Source organism: Trichosurus vulpecula, chromosome 1 (genome assembly GCF_011100635.1).
Source record: "Trichosurus vulpecula isolate mTriVul1 chromosome 1, mTriVul1.pri, whole genome shotgun sequence".
NCBI lineage: Eukaryota > Metazoa > Chordata > Mammalia > Diprotodontia > Phalangeridae > Trichosurus > Trichosurus vulpecula.
In genome coordinates, this window is record NC_050573.1 from 49,037,986 (window position 1) to 49,050,863 (window position 12,878).

The window sequence follows — 12,878 nt, forward strand, 5'->3', positions numbered from 1 at the left end:
CCAGACAAAATGACTTTCTCAGAGTTACACAGGTAAATAGAAGATTAAATGAGCCTGGCCCCCTCTGTGACTTACAGTCCTGAAAGCCAGGACAGCCTGGGTTCTCAATGATCAGGCATCCTTTTAAAGTCACTGCAAAATGTGTCAGGAGGAAGTTTGGTCTAGACAGGGCTAATCACAGGTTCTATTTTAGAGCGTCTAGGGTCTTCTCCATGACCTCAGGCAAAGACAGTACCCAAGTTCTCACCCTGCTTGACCCCTGGAGTACTGCAACTGGCTGACCTGGCTGGAAGGAGGAACACCAATGCGAAAAGTCTTGGAAACAGACCTGGCCAAGAAGGAAACACAAGGAAGCTATGATTTTCTTCCTGCAAGGTTCAGCCCTGAGGCACAACAGTATCTGTCTAGAGTCCCCAGTCAAGGCTTGGGCAGGTAATGTTAAAAGTAAGGGTGATGCCTTCAGTCAGCTTGTCACTGGCCTCCACCCTCTTCATCCACACCCAGTTCTCCCAGCCCCAGGCTGCTAAGGCTTCTCAAACCCCACCCTCTGACTTAAAGACCCAGGGAAGCCAGGGTTAGGCAGGATCTGATCAGATCTGGTCAAAATCTTCTTACCCACTGAATGCACATGAGCCAGATCTTAACTGGAGAGCTGATTGTTAAATTTTCAGCATGAGAATTCACACTTCAGAAATCCACAAACACTACAAACCAAAGCTTGATTTATTGTTTTGTTGATTGTTGAGACTTAAGATAAGTAATGCAGAAAATAATACAGATTAAATTTTAAAGTGTGTCCTTATTTTTTCCAGAGAACCAGTTATTAAATATTTACTAGCACACTCCTGGATAGCCTTGAAAACTGGTAAATATACACTAACATCAAAGTCTGGGACAGTGGGTTCTTAGAAATCAATCCATAATTTTCTGGGAATTAACCCCTACCAGAATATCATGTGTCACACAGTGAATACAGCTCGACAAAGATGGCGCTCCACAACCACAGTGAAGCAGCAGAACTATCTATTGGGCAGTTTGATCTTCATTGTTTTGGTGTTCTGGGCTGATTTCAAGGAACTAGATAAGTTTTCCAGTGTCAGCTTGTGTGGGGGGTCAGGATGGGCTCTTAGCACTTGTTCGGCCAAGTACCCTTGAAGAGTTTGGCCTTTGTTTCCTTTGATTAATTCAGTGTCTTTGATTGAGTCTTACTAGGTGCTAAGCCCCAGGCCCAAACCCCTATCTATTAAGCGCCAAGTCTATGATGATGTCTGAAACTGTGTAAAAAGAGAAGACAGAGTCACTCTATGTGGCACTAATGTGGAGACTCCCGGCAGCTGTAGCTAAGAACCCTCCAGCTTGTAAATCCGGATGTTGTCAAACTCTGGTAACTATGCGTTGAGATTTGAATCAGACAAGGTCTGTCCATTGATGTTTGTAATTTGTTTGTATTTGCTCTGAAGTTCAGGCTTTTTCCCCTGAACTAAGTGAATGATATTTGTATGCTGGATTAAAGTAAGATTGTTAACCCCTTAACGCTGCTTTCCTTAGTAAAGCAGATCAAAAGCATCTGGGCTTGCAGCGTTCTGTGAGCTGGTTGTTGTTGGTTTTACACCCCCACATCAGCTGCTAGCCAGATTGTCGAAACATAGCTCTAAATGAACATCATGATCCGCTGTGACCCATTCCATTTGAAATTCATCAAAGAAGTTGCCCTGGTCCAGCTCATACTACATGCTATGACCTCACTATTGGCTACCATATTGGTCAGGATGAAGTAGAGCCTGTGGGGGAAGGAGGGGTTGAGGCACAGGGTGCATGTCTTGGGCAGCTTGCTCATGGCATTGCTGACTTGAGTGAAGTGATCCAGGCCACCCAAAATCCATGATCTTGTCCTGGATCCTCATGGCACCACACACATACACATATCCCCAAAGTGCTGAACTCTTCTAACATTCCTGAGCACCAATCATCTGGCTTTTGAGGTAACATCTGAACATCTTTGGTGTCAAATAGCTCGCCACAGAGGCATCATTCAGAGACTATAGGATCATCTATTCCAAGCAAGAGTTCTTGACCTTTTTGTGTGTGTCCTGGACCCTCTTGGCAGTCTGATGAAGCCTATTAAGCCCTTCTGAGAATCATGTTTAAATAATTGAAAGAAATGGTAAATTTCAATTTGAGGTTAGTGAAAATAAAAATGTAATTGTAGTTTTTTTCCCCATCCAAGCTTCTAGATTCCTGGAAATCTAGTGCATGAACCTCAGGTTAAGAACCACTGATTTAGAGGTCATCTAGTCCAACCCTCTTCTTTTACAGAAGAGAACACTGAGTCCCAGAGAAGTGGCGACTTGTCCAAGGTCACATGGGTGAGACTTTGTTGTTATTCAGTTAACTCAGTCATATCCCACTCTTCATGACCCCATTTGGGGTTTTCTTGGAAAAGATACTGCAGTGGTTTGCCCCTTCCTTCTCCAGCTTGTTTGACAGATGAGGAAACTGAGGCAAACAGAGTTAAGTGAATTGCCCAGGGGTCATACAACTAGTAAGTGTCTGAGGTCAGATTTGAACTCCGGTCTTTCTGACTTCAGGCCCAGCACTTAATCCGCTACACCACCTAGCTGCCCCAAGTGTGACTTAATTAAGACTAAATGTCAGAATCAGTACTTGGGCCCAGGCCCTCCCATGAGAGGTATCATGGTACACTGGAAAGGGAACTTTGGATTTGGACTTGGAAGACCTGAGTTCAGACCTTGCCTCTGCCACTTGCTACCTTTGCAACTTTGAAAGTCACTTTATCTCTCTGGGCTGTAGTTCCTTTGTCTATAAGATGATGGGGGATGGATAGGATGGCTTCCCAACTTGAAGAGCCTCCCAAACCAGGGTGGCCAGAGGCAAAGCCCCCTAGAGCGAACTGCTCTCTGGCTCTCTTCTTTGACTGCCCTGTGGCTTGTCCTGGGGTAAGACCCTGGCTCAAAACAGTTTACCTAGAGATGCCCCCACCAATCCGAGAAGATTTTCCCCTCTCTCTTGCTTCTTGAGATTTCATCAACTAGCCTTTTACAACTCAGCCTGGGAAGAACCTCTAACCCGTCTTGTTGGTTAAGTAATAATAGTAGCCAGCATTTATATAGCAGTATAAAGTTTACAGGGCTCTTTATACATGTCATATCTCCTCTGGGTTCGCTCTCCCAAACTGAACACTGAAAGAACGGGTGTCCCAGAAGGATGGTTGCTACTTCTCTCAGGTTCTAGGTCAGTAAATCCTAAGCCCCCACCAGGGTGTTTGCCATTAAGAATCAAACAATTGACATTAATTAGCTTTTAGAAAAAGGATTTACTAAGAAATTATAGCAAGAATAATTGGTTTAAAAAATCAGAGAGCGAAGATGGCGGCTGGTAAGCACGGACTAGAGTGAGCTCCGTACCCGAGTCCCTCCAAAAACCTATAAAAATGGCTCTGAACCAATTCTAGAACGGCAGAACCCACAGAACAGCAGAGGGAAGCAGGGCTCCAGCCCAGGACAGCCCGGATAGTCTCTGGGTGAACTCTATTCCACACGGAGCTGGGAGCTGGGAGCTGGGAGCTGGGAACGGAGTGGAGCAGAGCCCAGCCTGAGCGGCGTGGACGATCCAGTCCAGAAGCCGGGCGGAGGGGGCCCTAGCGCCCTGAATACGTGAGCAGTTACCAGACCCCTCGACCCACAAACACCAAAGACTGCGGAGAAGGTTAGTGGGAAAAGCTGCGGGAGTGGAAGGAGTTCGCGGTTCGGCTTCCAGCCCCGGGGGCAGCGGAGGTGGGGCAGCTACAGCTGTTGTTACTTCCGGCTCCAGGCCCACCTGGTGGGGGGAATTAAGTGGCGGATCACAGCAGGGGTGCACAGCCTGCCGAAGATCTGAGCCCAGTCTGGACTGGGGGTCCTTGGGGAAGGAGGAGTGCGGCTCTGACAGAGCTGGCACCTCCCCCCCAAACGTAGAACATAGAACTCTGTAATCTACAAGCAGTCATACCCCACTGAAAAACTCAAGGGTCAAGTTAGTTGGTTGGGAATATGGCCAGGACGCGAAAACGCGCCCAGATTCAGTCTCAGACTTTGGATTCTTTCTTTGGTGACAAAGAAGACCAAAACATACAGCCTAAAGAAGACAGCAAAGTCATAGAGCCTACAACCAAAGCCTCCAAGAAAAACATGAACTGGCCCCAGACCATAGAAGAACTCAAAAAGGATTTGGAAAAGCAAGTTAGAGAAGTAGAGGAAAAATTGGGAAGAGAAATAAGAAGGATGCGAGGAAAACCATGAAAAACAAGTCAATGACTTGCTAAAGGAGACCCAAAAAAAATACTGAAAAATACACTGAAGAAAACAACACCTTACAAAATAGACTAACTCAAATGGCAAAAGAGCTCCAAAAAGCCAATGAGGAGAAGAATTCCTTGAAAGGCAGAATTAGCCAAATGGAAAAGGAGGTCCAAAAGACCACTGAAGAAAATACTACTTTAAAAATTAGATTGGAGCAAGTGGAAGCTAGTGACTTTATGAGAAATCAGGATATTATAAAACAGAACCAGAGGAATGAAAAAATGGAAGACAATGTGAAATATCTCCTTGGAAAAACCACTGACCTGGAAAATAGATCCAGGAGAGATAATTTAAAAATTATTGGACTACCTGAAAGCCATGATCAAAAAAAGAGCCTAGATACCATCTTTCAGGAAATTATCAAGGAGAACTGCCCTGATATTCTAGAGCCACAGGGCAAAATAGAAATTGAAAGAATCCATCGATTGCCTCCTCAAATAGATCCCAAAAAGAAATCTCCTAGGAATATTGTTGCCAAATTCCAGAGCTCCCAAATCAAAGAGAAAATACTGCAAGCAGCCAGAAAGAAACAATTTGAATATTGTGGAAACCCAATCAGAATAACCCAAGATCTGGCAGCTTCTACATTAAGAGATCGAAGGGCTTGGAATGCGATATTCCGGAGGTCAATGGAGCTAGGATTAAAACCTAGAATCACCTACCCAGCAAAACTAAGTATCATGTTCCAAGGCAAAATATGGACTTTCAATAAAATGGAGGACTTTCAAGCTTTCTCAGTGAAAAGACCAGAACTGAATAGAAAATTTGACTTTCAAACACAAGAATCAAGAGAAGCATGAAAAGGTAATCAAGAAACGGAAATTGCAAGGGACTTACTAAAGTTGAACTGTTTTGTTTACATTCCTACATGGAAAGATGATGAGTATGATTCATGAGACCTCAGTATTAGGGTAGTTGAAGGGAATATGCATATATATATATGCATATATATATATGTTTATGTATATATATAAGTGAATGTGTATGTATGCATGTATCTATGTGTATATGTATGTATGTGTATGTATGTGTGTGTATATATATATGTAAAAGAGAGAGAGCAGACACAGGGTGAGTTGAGGATGAAGGGAAGATAGCTAAAAGAAATAAAATGAAATTAAGGGATGAGAGAGTAACTTACTGAGAGAGGGAGATAGGGAGAGATAGAATGGGGTGGATTATCTCCCATAAAGGTGGCAAGAGGAAGCAGTTCTAGGAGAGGAGGGGAGTGGGCAGGTGAGGGGGGAATGAGTGAACCTTGCTCTCATCAGATTTGGCCTGAGGGGGAATACCATACATACTCAGTTGGGTATCTTACCCCACAGGAAAGAAGAGGGAGGAAGATAAAAAAAAAAAAATAAAAGGCAGGGGGATGATGGAGTGGAGGGCAGATGGGGGTGGAGGTAATCAAAACAAACACTTTGGAAAGGGGACAGGGTCAAGGAAGAAAATTCAATAAAGCGGGATGGGTTGGGAAGGAGCAAAATGTAGTTAGCCTTTCACAACATGAATATTGTGGAAGGGTTATACATAATAATACATGTGTGGCCTAGGTTGAATTGCTCAACTTCTTAGGGAGGGTGGGTGGGAAGGGAAGAGGGAAGGGAATTTGGAACTCAAAGTTTTAAAATCAGATGTTCAAAAACAAAAAAACTTTTTGTATGCAACTAAAAAATAAGATACACAGGCAATGGGGCGTAGAAATTTATCTTGCCCTACAAGAAAGGAAGGGAAAAGGGGATGAGAGGGGAGGGGGGTGATAGAGGGGAGGGCTGACTGGGGAACAGGGCAACCAGAATATACGCCATCTTGGAGTGGGGGGGGAGGGCAGAAATGGGGAGAAAATTTGTAATCCAAACTGTTGTGAAAATCAATGCTGAAAACCAAATATGTTAAATAAATAAATTGCATTAAAAAAAATAAATAAACAAACAAAAAAAAAAACATGAGAGATGAGCCAAAGCACCTAAAAATCATTCAGGTAAACAGCAAGCAATTTTGTCTGGCAGTGCATGAATACCAAGTCTTTCTCTTCACTGACTTCACCCTGGTAAATATGAATAGGTTCTCACCACCTAGATTAATAGCTGTTTTAATACTATAAAGGATGAATAAATCTTGAGCTGTTTCCTATTGAAAAAAAAAAAAAATCAGAGAGCACTCTCCCCTTGCACATATAAGATCCCTTGGAGGACAGGTTCAAATTTAAAGTATAATAGAAGAGAGCCAAATTTATAAAGAATACTGTGGAAGTTCCCCATAGGGTATAGCATTAGTGATAGTGGCATCTGCTGCTTAATTGGGTTGGCTTCTCACAAGGTACAGTATGTCCACAGGACAGGTAGCTCAGTTGGTGATGCTCCTCATAGAGTCTCAGCTGGATTAGACAATCCCTTGCTGGGGTAGGTCAATCAGCCATGCTGGTTCTTCACTAGGCTCAGCTGTTAACCGCGCTGAGCCACTCAGGTGCTATCCTACAATCTCTACAAACCTTGGCATGCTCACAAGACCTGCCTGGCCTTATCCATCTCTGGGTTGCTGCTTGGTGTAATGGTAATTTAAATTTGAAGATCTTTCCCACCCACTAATAGGCCCATGTGACCTGCTTATGTCATAGGAAGCCTAAGTCACATGTGGTGGGAGAAGCTTACTGAATGAGAGGAACAGGAAAGGATGGAGCAGGAAATGCTCAAAGTAGTTAGAGCTGAGGGAGAGAGCAGACATGTGCTAGCTGTGCAGAGGGCAGGAATGGTTTTGAGATGGAGTCGTTCTCTGCTGTGATAATGTGTATTTATTTCTTTGCTGCTACAATTGGACTTGTTGGTTTGGGGATCTGGTTCTCTGGTGTCTGAATAAATGGTTTACTTCTTTTACCTTCTATATGGGGAGTCTCTTATATTTTGTGATGCAGAACTACATAGGCATAATTGCAATTATCTATGTTGTAGTTATTGCCTTGCTAATACACTTGGTCACCTCCCATTTCTGTGGCTAGTGCTACTGGCTCCAATCACTGGTGGTACCTCTGCCAGGACCTTCAGATTTTCCTCAACATAATCCTAAACCCACAAACATCATCCTAAACCCACACAGATGTCCAATATCAAGAAAGAATAAATGCAAAGAGACAGAGACGGCCATTTGTGTCTCCCACTAGTACCAGGTGGGGGAAAGGGAAAACAACCATCTTATCACTCAGGAGCTCCAACTATTTCTGCTTCCTCATCACTACAAGGGAGAGACTGAAAGATGGCAGGTGAAACCTTGAGTAAGCACATTTAATTCCTGATTGGCAACTACAGAGTCATCAGTTCTTCTGTGTCCACAGCCAACTAGAAGACCCTTTATCATCAAACTTTAACAACATGACTAGAAAATGACAGCCCAGCCCCTATCAAGTTTTCCTAGGGTCCCTTGGAAGGTTGTGGAACATCTCTGCATGCTCAAAAGACTGACACTCCCTCAACCACTCCACTCCACTACATATACATGATCTCATTTCAGCCTCACAACAAACCCAAGGTAGATACTACAGATATTATTCTCCTCCTTATAGATGATGAAATGGAAGGACCCAGAAAGATTAAGTGACTTGGCATATAGTTAGCAAGGGTCAAAGTCAAAAACTGAACCCAGATCCTGATGCCAAGTTCAGCACACTGTCTATTAAGACAGGCTGCTTGATGGGGAAAAAATGCAAATGAATCATGGGTGTGAGCCTCCTAAGGAACACATGACTGAGCTAAGTTTGAGCACATTAGAAAGAGTGCATAGACTCCAGGCTGAGGTTCTATTTGCCAAATTTCAGCCCTGTGCAAATTAATGAGTCTGTGTTCTGAGGCTCTGAAAAATGGGGTTAATTACGGAAATGGCGACCCTTTCCTATGGCAGCTCAACCATGCAAAACCATAATATATCACAGAAATAGGAAAAACCATGTTTGGAGATACCCAGCAGCAAAGAATAAATAAAAAGTTTTTTAAAAAAAGATCCATCAACCTAAATTGAACTTCATGTAATATACTGACATAACCAAGATTAATTTGCCTAATCCATCATTTCGTGAGTCAGTGTCTGCTGCCCCCTCCCATGCACACACATTGTCATACATTCAGCCCACTCAACTTTGCACTTCCCAACTGACATGGACAGAGGCTAACAATAAGAAATGTTCATAGGCTCATGAGAACATAGATTTAGAGTTAATTGTACATGTCAGAAAATTGGGACCCAGAGAGTTTAAGCTATATGCTCAAGGTCACACACAGGTAGTAAACTGAAGGGCTAGGATTTTTTAATTCAGATCTTCTGACTCCCAACCCAACTAGACAGCACAGAGGATAAAGTACTAGGTATGGAGTCAGGAAGACCTGAATTCAAATCCAGCCTCAGACACTTATTGGTTTGTGACCCTAGGCAAATCACTTAAGCCTCTATTTCCTAAATAGAGTTGGGCAAATCACATCCTTTCTGGATCTCCTTTTTCCCCCCTATAAATCCAGCCTACTCTCCACAGTTTGGTGCTACATCACTTGACCTCAGTTTCCTAAACTGTAAAATAGGGATAAAATAGTACCTACCTTCCAGAGTTGTTGTGAGGATCAAATGATAATTTTTAAAGTGTCTAATCACAGTGCACATAGTAGGCGCTTAATTAATGCTTTTATCTTTCCTTCCTCCTTCTTTCTGCTGTGCCAATAAATGTTAAGACCTACATTTGGATTCCAAAAATTCACAAGTACAGGATGCAGCTCATGTATCACTGTGGACATGAAGCCTTCCTGACTCAGCTGTCCTCCCCCACCCCCAACCTCTAGTGCCCTAACTCCCTGGTACTTATTTACATTTGTTGTCTATGATCTGAAAGCTGTACGTCTCCCACTTTAGAAGGCAAGCTTCTCTACTGGAAGGATCATTTCATTCTTCCCATTTGTATTCCCAACAGCTGGCACATGGCTGTTCTTCAGTTGTTTCAATCATGTCTAACTCTTTATGACCCCATTTGGGTTTGTTTGTTTGTTTGTTTGTTTTTGGCAGAGATGCTGGAGTGGTTTTTCCTTCTCCAGTTCATTTGACAGGTGAGGAGACTGAGGCAAACAAGGTTAGGTGAATTGCCCAGGGTCACACAGCTAGTGTCTGAGGCTAGATTTGAGCTCATGACATTGAGTCTTCCTGATTCCAAGCCTAGTGTTCTATCCACTGCACCACCTAGCTGCCCATAAGCATTTCATATATACTTCTTGTTGATTTATTAATTGAGGAGATATAGCTAGACAACAGGGGGAGGGGGTAGTTTGAGGTGACCCTAAACTCAACACGAGTCAAAACCAACAAAAAAAGCTAAAACAAACTAAGGCTGTATTAAGAGAAGTGAGGTATCCAAGATGGCGGAGGTATGTATTAGGGCAGATTATGTCTTGAATACTTTGAACAGGACTCAGAACAAAAGGTAGATTACAATGAGGACTGGAGCAGACTAATGCCCATTAGTATGCATTGGAATACCGAAGAATTGATTAAGCACTTACTTTGCTCCAAGCCCTAGCAGTACAAATGGAAAGCCAGTCAGTCTCTGCTCTCCAATTGCTGCTCCTCTAATTGGAGGAGAAAAGGTCAGCTGCAAGGAAGAAGAAAAACCCCTTAGGACACAGATGGCAAGACACCAGTGTCCTCAGGTTGAGCCGTTGTACGAAAAGACAAGGGTAGAGGAAGAGGGGCAGCAGCAGTCCATGTGCTGCTGCCAGTAATCCCAGGCATCCCACATAGCACAAATCCTTGGACAGGTAGCAAATGGGTCAGGGACAGTCCATCTCATCCGAGCGGGAAGACAGACTGCAGAAAAGGCTTAACAACCAGAGGACCCTAGAGCTGGCAGCTCAAGGACTGGGTCCAGGAACAGCCAGCACTAGGGTAGTGAGCATGTCCCCTCCCCAGGATGTTGGCCCCTTGTAAAGAGCCCCAGTCACTCAGGGCTAGTTACAGCTCCACCTTCTCATGAAAAAAATGCCTTGCCCCTCCAGCTAACACCAACCCCCTTCCACTCCATTTGCCATATCTCTGAAGCTGTCCCAGCTCTTGTCAGATGCATACCCAGCTTCAGAGTTTTACATTCCAGCCTGAGATGATCGATGAGGTTGGGGATTTGCTTCCCACTGCCTCTGTCTATGAAGATTGGCTTTCGGCAAATGAAGCTCCCCCATGACCCTGACAAATCTCCCCAAATGATAGTCAGCTTCACACTTTTCTTCATTTAGCTCTGCTCCCTGGGTGATGGAGGAGCCGACACTCTGAGCATCTGTGCAGAGAAGAGAGAACTCTCTCACTGGAGAAGACAGGATGTGGAAATGTAATTAATAAGGAAAATCATTACCCCATCACCTCAGTTAATTAGTCCGTTTGTTGACTAAACCCACCCACCCCAAATCAGGCAGATTGCCCAGATAGAAAAGTCTTGGCCCATCTCCGAAAGACCCAGTGATCATCTCCAGCTGCCAGGACATGACCAACTCCTTAGCTGGGTTTCAGCATTAGCTTGGGGGCAAAGTCCATTCATTATCACTTTTAACAAATCCATCATCCCAATTCCCAGAATCCCTTTAGAGAATCTCAGAGCTGGAAGGTTACCTTTGAAGTCATCCAATCCACCAAGTGTCCTCTCCCACCCCAACATCTCCAACCAAGGTCTTGAAGCTTTTGCTCGAATACCTCCTGAGAGACCTCAATCTACTTTCATAGCTTTCATGATTAGGAAATGTTAAGCCTAAATTTGCTGCCTTGAAATAGGTACACTTTTCTACATATTCTTCTCTCTAGGGTCAAGCAAAAAAAAAAAGTCAAATTTATCTTCTCCTAGATAGACTTTAAAATACCTAAAGACAGCATCATGAGCCTCCCTCTGTCTAGCACTTGGGATCTTTTCTTCTCCATCACAGCTAAACTGAGCAGAGATTTCCCAGGCCAATGAAAGGTACACTCCAGGAAAGACGCTAGCACCCCTTGCTGCTGGGGTGAGGGGATTTGGTTGGTCCGAGACTCTTACCTTGCCCCTGTGCCCAGCCTTCCCACAGGGAGCTTATGATCTGGTAAAGAGAAAATAGTAGCAGACAGCCAATAGATAGATAGATAGATAGATAGATAGATAGATAGATAGATAGATAGACGGACAGATGGGATAGATGGAGAGAGAGAGAGAGAGAGAGAGAGAGAGAGAGAGAGAGATGGATGGATGGATGGATGGATGGACAGAGGGACAGACTATGTGCTAAGCTCATTAAAAATGACATTAGTTAGCTTAGGTCAAGTGATGTAGCACCAAACTGTGGAGAGTAGGCTGGATTTATAGGGGGGAAAAAGGAGATCCAGAAAGGATGTGATTTGCCCAAGTGCACACAGGCATTAAATGTCAGAGATAAAATGGACCTAGGTGCCTTTAGTCCTAGTTAAGTGCCTTTTCCACTATACCACAAGTGCTGGTGTTTTTATAGTGCTTTAAGAACATAAAATCATAGATTTAGAGTTGGAAGGAACCTTAGAAGCCATTGAATCCAACCCTCTCATTTTACAGACAGGGAAACTGAGGCACAGGGCAAATAAGTGACTTGCCCAGGGTCACACAGCTAGTAGGGGTCTGAAGTCAGCACTAGCACAATCAAGTGCCTTTGAGTCTTCCCTTTGTTTCAATCAAGAGTCTTTCATTGAATCAGGAGTTTTTGATGACCTGCTTAAGTCACAGGAGGGCCTAGGTCACATGGGTTTGAGTCAAATGGTTGTGATGCCCTCTGACCCTGAAGAAGTGTATACATATTCTGAGGTTAGCATTTTGCTTGGGGCTCACTCATTGGAAGAGTGTTGGTATGATTTCACCAGATCAGACTCTGGGTAGCCGTTAAGGAATCTCCCTCTCTCCCCCTCCCCCCTACCAGTTTTGAAAACCCAGATATTGGTGCTTATCTCTCTGATAACTATACACTAAGATCAGACAGTTAGAAGCCTATCTGTTGATTGGCGTTTATTTGCTCTGTTTACACAATTTCTGCTTATAATTTCTGTTGTTGTTTTCTCTGAAGTTCAGGGTGCTTGCTTTTCCCCCTGAACTAAGTGAATGATATATGCATGTTTAATTAAAGTAAGATTGTTAACCCCTTAAAGTTGCTTTCCTTAGAAAAGCAGATCAAAGGACCTGTGCTAGCAGCCCTCCTGTGTGCTGGTGTTGTTGGTCTTGTTGTCTTTACGCAGCCTCAGTAGCTGCAAGCAGCATTGTTGTTACACACACACAGCCTCTCAACTTACCTGCCTTGTCTCGTCTCATCCTCCCATTCTCCCAGCAGGTGTTTTTATAGCCATTTTACAGATAAGGAAAACTGAGGGTCAGAGAGGACATGTAATTTACTCATGTTTGGTTCATTCATTCATTCACTCACTCAAAAGGCATTAATTAAGCACTTACTATTGCAAACCCTAGTTCTGTTTCCAAATCCAGGGGTCTTTTTGGCTATACTGAGGAAGGAAGATGAGGAGAAG

At 43.6% G+C, this 12,878-nt stretch overlaps 1 pseudogene; it reads right to left on the bottom strand.

Annotated features, from left to right (window-relative positions):
- Positions 1 to 218: 218 nt before the first annotated feature.
- LOC118855745 lies at positions 219 to 12,666 on the bottom strand (annotated as a pseudogene).
- Between the last annotated feature and the right edge of the window lie 212 nt (positions 12,667 to 12,878).